This window comes from Leucoraja erinacea, chromosome 6, assembly GCF_028641065.1.
Source record: "Leucoraja erinacea ecotype New England chromosome 6, Leri_hhj_1, whole genome shotgun sequence".
NCBI classification, from domain to species: domain Eukaryota; kingdom Metazoa; phylum Chordata; class Chondrichthyes; order Rajiformes; family Rajidae; genus Leucoraja; species Leucoraja erinaceus.
Genome location: NC_073382.1, coordinates 39,007,346 through 39,015,695, shown reverse-complemented (window position 1 = coordinate 39,015,695; position 8,350 = coordinate 39,007,346).

The window sequence follows — 8,350 nt, the reverse complement described above, 5'->3', positions numbered from 1 at the left end:
ATGAGGAGGAGGCAGGAGAATGGGGTTAATAGGGAAAGATAGATCAGCCATGATTGAATTGTGTAGTAGATTTAATGGGCCAAATGGGCTAATTCTGCTCCTATAAGTTATGAACTTATTGACTTATGAACGTATCAGTGCTCATACCCAGCAACGCTTGGACAGCATTCATGCTTCGGTGATGTGCTGCCCAAAATTTGTATCCATAACTACTAGGAATGCCCTTCCCACAGTATTAACATCACCAAGACATGGACCACCAGCATACTAGGGTTCACTATTATATACAAGGGTGGGTGGAAATTTCGGAGACATTAACACCACTTCATAAAACATTTCTGCCATCCAAAAGACATAAGTCAAGAATATTACTGATGAGCAGTATTCTGGATGAGTGCAGTTCTGACATAATTCATGACGTTGCCTGATACAGAACAAAGCAGCTCCCTTGATTCTTGTGGGACTCTCTCCACAAGAACTGCACAATTGGTGGCCTGTGTCTTTTCCAAATCACTTTAAATCTTCTTCGCTGGTCCAGAAAGCATTCAACAAAGCCAACAGCTTCTCCATGGTTACCTCCTTTAAGTCTGTCATGATCCTGTACAATTAAATCTCCTGTCAAACTTCTTACCAAGAAAAAGAACACCAAGATTTCCACTCTAAAGATGAGGTTGAAATTCCCCTTACCTGAAAATATTCCTGTAACTCTATTCTGCATTGTCTGTAGTACCTTGATATACTCATTAAAGTGTGCCTGTGTATCATATTTTAAAACACTTCTCAAATTATTACCAGGAAACATTTTCAGTAGTCTGGTCCTAAATTTGCAATGTTATTGACAGTAATACATTCAGCGTTCATTGTCATTACTGCACAAAAGATACAACAACTGTCATTAACACCTGCATGTAAATGCATAAACAGGAACATGTTCCTCCAGAGTCAACTCACAGTAGGGATATGGCTTTATTTACACTGTAGAACTAAATTATTAAGTTCTGTGAAGCAACCACTTCAGCCCTGCAAATTTAACATGATCTGAACAGATGCCTGTCTCACATAATATTTTAATAATATGGTTATAACCATGGTTTTAAATATAATATTTTTAAAATAGATTTGTTCAACTTCTATCCTCATACCATGTAGTATCTTTATTTCACTTTAATAAGTTCATGTGATAGGTGCAGATTTTGGCCATTCAACCCATCATGTCTACTCCACCATTCAATCATGGCTGATCAATCCCTCCTTCCTAACCTCATTCTCCTGCCTTCTCCCCATAACCTCTGACACCCGTACTAATCAAGAAGCAAAAATAAATTTCTGCAAAAATATTTAGATATGCATTCAGTTCAATACCTCCCATTTTTTATGTTATAAAATGCCATTAGTGATCCAAAAATGGAATTGGTGGTACATAAGAATTTTCTGGGGCAAATTCCAGCAGACACCAAATTTATGAGGAAGTTAGTGGACATGTGATGAAGCATCCAAAATGGAGAAAGAATTATGTCAACGCTTTGCATTGCTGATTTAACATCTGTCCTTTCTATCTGGAACTCAAAATCCCCCTTGTGAAGGAAATAGGCAACGTTTCGGGCCAAAACCGTTCTTCAGACTGAAGAAGGGTTTTGGCCAGAAACGTTGCCTATTTCCTTCGTTCCATAGATGCTGCTGCACCCGCTGAGTTTCTCCAGCTTTTTAGTGTAGTCTTGAATAGTTTCAAGTTTGCCCCAGACACAACACTGCTTGGAATTGTAAGTTGTAAGGAGGGTATAAAGACATTTCAAAGCTATGTGGGCATGTTGATTAATTGAATACATGGATCTACACACATACAGGTATTGTTATCATTTTTGATGGAAAAAAATAAAGTCAGAGTAAAAGATAAATAATTTATGAGACCTTTATGAATCAAGTGACACAAAGCTGGGTGGCAGTGTAAACTGTGAGGAGGATGCTATGAGAATGCAGGGTGACTTGGACAGGTTGGGGGAGTGGGCAGATGTGTGGAAGATGGAGTTTAATGTGGATAAATGTGAGGTTTTCTATTTTGATGGCAAAAACTGGAAGGCAGATTACTATCTAAATGGTGTCAAATTGGGAAAAGGGGAAGTACAATGGGATCTGGGGGGTACTTGTTCATCAGTCTATGAAAGTAAGCATGCAGGTACAGCAGACAGTGAAGAAAGTGAATGGCATGTTGGCCTTTATAACAAGAGGAGTCGAGTATAGGAGCAAAGAGGTCCTTCTACAGTTGTACAGGGCCCTAGTGAGACCACACCTGGAGTATTGTGTGCAGGTTTGGTCCCCTAATTTGAGGACGTGCAGCGTAGGTTTACAAGGTTAATTCCTGGGATAACAGGACTGTCATATGCTGAGAGAATGGAGCGGCTGGGCTTGTACACTCTGGAGTTTAGATGGATGAGAGGGGATCTTATTGAAACATGTAAGATTGTTAAGGGTTTGGACATGCTAGAGGCAGGAAACATGTCCCCAATGTTGGGGGAATCCAGAACCAGGGGGCAAAGTTTAAGAATAAGGGATAAGCCATTTAGAATGGAGATGCGAAAAAACTTTTTTCACAGAGTTGTGAGTCTGTGGAATTCTCTGCCTCAGAGGGCAGTGGAGGCCGGTTCTCTGGACACTTTCAAGAGAGAGCTAAATAGGGCTCTTAAAGATAGCGGAGTCAGAGGATATGGGGAGATGGCTGATTGAGGATGATCAACCATGATCACATTGAATGGGGGTGCTGGCTCGAAGGGCTGAATGGCATACTCCTGCACCTATTGCCTATTGTCTATATTGGATGTTCTTCTACACCAGGACTTGATAGCTAATATTAACAGACAGTTAACAAGGGCAAATTGTTTGGATTGGAGCCCAAAAACAAAAATGCCTTATTACAAATGATATCCGGCCATGGAGACACACCAACAAGAATATTGTATTTAGAATTGATCTCTTTACCACAGAGGGACTGCTAAAATGATCACCTAAAATGATTATTGGCATAGCATGATGGGTATTTGAGGAGAGATTGGGTCAATTAGCCTATATTCACTAAAGTTGAGAAGAAAAATAGGTCACATTGAAATGTTTGGAATAATGAAAGGTATAGAGAGATTAGATATGGAGAGGATGTTTCCAGTAGTGGGAGAGGCCAGGATTAGAGGGAACAGCCTCAGAATGAAAGAACATCCAATTTATTTGACCAGAGAGTGGTGAACCTGTGAAATTAATTGCCGCAGACAGCTGGGGAAGCTAAGTCAGTGGGTAATTTTAATGCGGAGATTGATAAGTTCTTGATTGGTCAGAGTATCAGTTATGTAGAGAAGGCAGAAAAATGGGGTTGAGATGGAAAAATAGATTTGCCATGATTGAATGACAGAGCAAAGTCAATGAGCTGAATGACTTAAGGGTCGTGTTGACTCGCCAAAGTAAAAGACCACCAACGACCTCCTACGACTATGTCTACGACCTCCTACGACTATGTTTACGACCTCCTACGACTATGTTTATGACCTCCTACGACCCCCCTCAACCTCAGTCTTCCACAACTAAGACCAACTACAACTAGCTATGAGTGGAAAATGATCACATGATAAAATGAGGGTGTTTGCATTTTTTTCTCAGGCCAGTTACTGACCTATGACTACCTACGACTATCTGCGACTAACTACGACTACCTGCGACTACCATCACGACTACCATCACGACCTACTATGACCAACCTACGATCTACGTACGAGTAAAAAGTGTCAATTATTTCCATGCCAACATTTTTTTTACTCGTTGACATTTTTTATCAGAAAAAAAGCCTCGACCTACTTGAGGCCACAAGTAGGCGGAGACCACTCACGAGAAAGAGTAAGAGTTACAAAGACCTACGACCTCCTACGACCTCGTGGCAACCATGCTGCGAGTATAAGTCAAGGGCAAACTTGGCAGAGGTCACCAATTAGGTCGTTGAAATGGGACAAGGGCTTTAATTCTGCTCCTATGTCGTATGGTCTTATGGTCTTGTAAATGGACTTGAAAGTCTGGATGCAAGGATATTGTTTCAACTGGCAGTATGTATATAGATCCACAAATGCTGAAACAAAGCATTGTGGAGATCATATCACTGAAAGTATCTAAGAAGAAGATGGAGAGATGTCCAATCACGAAATATTTCAAAGGGCTCGACCAAAGACCAAGATTAAGCTATTGAGATAGAGGATCAAGGTTTCAAGGTTTCAAAGTCAAGGTCAGTTTATTGTCACATGTACAGTTAAGGTACAGTGAGATTTGAGTTACCATACTGATATACTGAGTGAAAAGCAACAAGACAGACACCCACATAAAATAAAAGTTTACATAAACATTCATCACAGTGGATTCCACATTCCTCACTGTGATGGAAGGCAATAAAGTTCAATCTTCTTCCTCTTAGTTCCCCCGCAGTTGGGGCAGTCAAACTATCTGCAGTCGGGGTGATCAAAGCACCCGCAGCCGACGATCGAAGCCCTCGTTGGGGTGATTGAACCCCGCGTCGGGGCAGTTCAAACTCTCTCTGCTGCATGGAGCTCCCGAGTCGGCCTTTTCTTACCAGAGACTGTGGGCTTCACAATGTTAAAGTCCACAGCCCCGTCGTTGGAGCTTCGATCCCCGGCAAAGGGATCGCAAGGTCCGCGATGTTAAAGTCCCGCAGACTCCCGCGCTTGGAGCGCCAGGTCGGCCTCCAGGAAAGGCCGCCAACTCCAAAATGTTAGGCTGCAGTGGGAATGGAAATACAATACGTTAAAAAAAATCGCATCTCTGTCGAAGTAAGAGATTGAAAAAAAAAGTCAACTATGCTTGTACTGAATTGTAGCCAACAACTGCATCTTTATTTTTTTAATTTATATGTAAAGCTTCTGCACACATTAGTTGAAACTCCTGCTTATTAGTAGACATGTATTCCATACCCAGTACAGAATTACTTTGAGAATAATCACAGGGAATTGAGAAGAAGGCTCCACGATTAAGGTCACATACAGACTGGCTGGGTTCAATTTATCCTCTAATTGAATCTCATATAGCATATGAAGAAGCATTCACGTTACTCTATTGCTTTTTCATTGAACTTAATCATCACAATGGCAAATTCTTGTAGGTATGTTGCAAAGCCGACCTGAAGTGTCGCTGAAAATCTGCCCCGACCGCCATCAACGGGTTGGATCTCATACAGGGGACAACAGAAGGTAGGCTGTTTATTTTTACATTAAAAAGGGCTTCTTAAGATCCCTTTATACAAAGTTTAATGTTGCGAGTAGCTCATTTTGGCCCCATTATATCCCGCAGTATTTTTCTGGGCATTTGAGGGTACAAATCTAGAGCAATGTGAACGTTCTAAACCAGCGCGTTCACAGGATCCCACTAGAAAGCTGATTTAAATGGACTTTAATTTACAGCAATTGAACACTAAATTCCTTCCATTTGGCCTATAAATTAATGTAAATGAGATTTAAAAATCATGTTTTATTGTGAATTATTTGTGAATATTATTTGGACACTTAGGCTATTTAAAAATGTTAATCATTTATTAAGAAATAGATAGATGTTTATATCTAGTAATTGAAGTTTGAAATTAGCTCCAATTGGGTAACTAACTAATTATATGCTTTAATTTCAGGTCATCCAAGTAAGATTGTTTTATATTTGTTTCAGAATGCTTCAATCTATGATAACTGAAATTTTCATTCAGTTCTCTTAATTTTTAAGAAAGTTATGGGCTTTTGACTGTCCTCGATCACAGCTTTTTTGTTATGTCCATAGAAAATCAATAGGGAACAAGATGCTAATTTCCGAGTATGAAAATGGCCATAACTTTTTAAATACTTGAGATATGAAAGTGAATTAGGTGTCAAATTAAACTTCTTTTTATGCTTTATCTGATGGGATAAATTGCAGACTTGATTTTTAAAATCTCAACATTTTGTAACATTGCTAATTCTTGGGGCTTTACTCCTGTCACTGACATTCCCAGCATGTCCACAGTAAATGTATTCATCTTTATATTTCTATTTTGATATTTTTGGTATTCTAAGATGAGGTTGTATTATACAGGCCTCGTCGGAATCTTGCTGAATGCAATATGTCATACCATGCACTACCATTCCCTTCAAACTGAAAACAGAAGTAAACGTCAGCAAATAATGACAGTTAACACCACAGAAGATGTCGCTGTGCACCATAGTACAGGAAAGTGAAACAACAACAATGTTTTGATTTTAAAGATTTCTTTCCTTGAATGCAACATTGGGGGAATAAATCAGCTCTCACCAAAATATCTTTTTACCTATAATTTATCGCAGATAACTTAATCCTCAGTAACAATTAGTACGGGAGCACCTCAAGGCTGCGTGCTCAGCCCCCTGCTTTACTAACTCTATACCCATGAATGCATAGCCAGACATAGTGCAAACTCCATCATCACCGATGACACCACTGTTGTTGAATGAATCACAGATGGGAATGAGTCAGAATATAGGTGAGATCGTCCTACTGACCAAATGGTGTCAGCACAACAACCTGGCTCTCAACATCAGTAAGACCAAGGAATTGATTGTGGACTTTGGAAGGTGAAGGATGAGGACCCACAATCCTGTTCACATCAATGGGACAATGGTGGAGAGGGTAAAAAACGTCATATTTCCAAAGATCTTTCCTGGACCCAGCACACCAATGCAATTATAAAGAAGGCACATCAGCGACTCTACTTCCTGAGAAGATTACGGAGATTCAGCATGTCGAAGAGGATTGTCCTAAACTTCTACAGGTGTATGGTAGAGAGCATTCTGACTGGTTGCATCGTGGCCTGGTTCAGCAGCTTGAACGACCAGGAGTGAAAAAGACTACAAAAAGTTGTGACCACTGTCCAGTCCATCACTGGCTTTGACCTCCCCTCCTTTGAAGGGAACTATTGAAGTCGCTGCCTCAAAAAAGCAGCCCAAATCATCAGACCCACACCATCCTGGCCACACACTTATTTCACCATTGCCATCAGGAAGAAGGTACAGGAGCCTGAAAACTGTAACGCTCAGAAACAGCTTCTTCCCTGCCGTGATCATATTGAATGGCGGTGCGGGCTCGAAGGGCTGAATGGCCTACTCCTGTACCTATTTTCTATGTTTCTATGTTTCTACACCCATCAGACAATTAAACAAATAAGTTCTGAACTGCAAAAGACTATGCTATTATTGGACTATTTTTGTTATTTATTGAACTTTGTCTCTTTTTTATTCTCTTCCCCCATTATGTACTATGTTTACATATTCACATATTTTGTTGTGCTGTAGCAAGTATGAATTTCATCGTCCCATCTGGGACATATGACAATAAAACATTCTTGACTCTTGTCTTGACTCTTGAGAAATTATACCTCCAAAATGGCAATTGAACTACTTGTGAAGTATGAACGTACCATTATTACAACCATATATTGATTGGCCAATTTTCTTTTAATTCCATCCTCCTGCTATGTATGAGTTATTTTTGAAAAATTGTGCATGTCTATCATGTCTAAACATAGCACAATGAATACTTTCCTAAAAAAAAAGAATAAATATGGCTTCAAATCTCCTCTCCCACATCAGCTACTCCTCACAGGCAAAGGCTTATTTTCCAATGGGATTGCCATAAAATCAACCATTTCTATGTGAAATTCAATTTTGGATAAAGCGGCCTTGATGAGTTATATTGCATAGAAATTAAAATAAACTGTTTCACTCATAAATAAATAGTTTAGTTGATTTTTTATTATCATTTATGTTATTTAACATTGCATTTGCAATGTTTTACAATGAGTAAATTACACCGTAAAACAATTTTAAAGTACAAAGTGTTCCTTCTGCTCATTTCATAGTTTGCTTTGTTGTTATTCTATTCAGCAAATTCTAAAAAGGAACAAAGCGTGGGGATAAACTGGGAGAAAGGTACTTTTGTCTGTTACCAGATGTATTTTATACCTTTATTAAAAATTAGTGGCAATGGGTACACACTATCATGCAGACAGAATATGTGCTCCAAACGTGGCAATCAGGGTGTATTTAAGAGCATTTCAAAACTAAATTTGTTTTAAATGGACTCCCTGGTGTGTTTGAAGGATAACACACTGCAGTTTTCTTTTATAAATGTTAAATGTACTTAACACCAAACAATGAGCATTTTAGTTACATTAGTATATTACCTAAAGGGCCTGTCCCACTTAGGCGATTATTTAGGCGACTGCCAGTGACTAGGCTGTTGCCACAAGGTCGCCAGGGTGTCGCCTGTATGGTCATGAGTAGTCTCCTCAGTCGCTCAAAGAGTCGTAACGTTTTTC